Below are 276 nucleotides of genomic sequence, written 5' to 3'. Positions count from 1 at the left end.
ACCGGGTGGTTTGGCGCGCGTTGGACAAAACGGTAGGTCAGCGTGAGCGTCGTGCAAAAGTTGCGGATATTGCAGATCGATCTCGAGAATATAACTTATGGGTGAATCAACAGCGATTGAAGATACATCAAATGTTGAAACATCTGCGACCCATTGAAATTCAGCGTAAGGCAACGGTTGACACATTGCCCAACCGTACAGATTGTGCACGTCAAAGTACATCAAGTTTGACGACGGTTTCGATGGATCGTAAGACTGCATGTACTTGTTATTGGC

Source organism: Dinoponera quadriceps, unplaced genomic scaffold (genome assembly GCF_001313825.1).
Source record: "Dinoponera quadriceps isolate SergipeBrazil2010 unplaced genomic scaffold, ASM131382v1 scaffold1982, whole genome shotgun sequence".
Classification (NCBI taxonomy): domain Eukaryota; kingdom Metazoa; phylum Arthropoda; class Insecta; order Hymenoptera; family Formicidae; genus Dinoponera; species Dinoponera quadriceps.
This window is presented reverse-complemented; position numbering follows the sequence as displayed.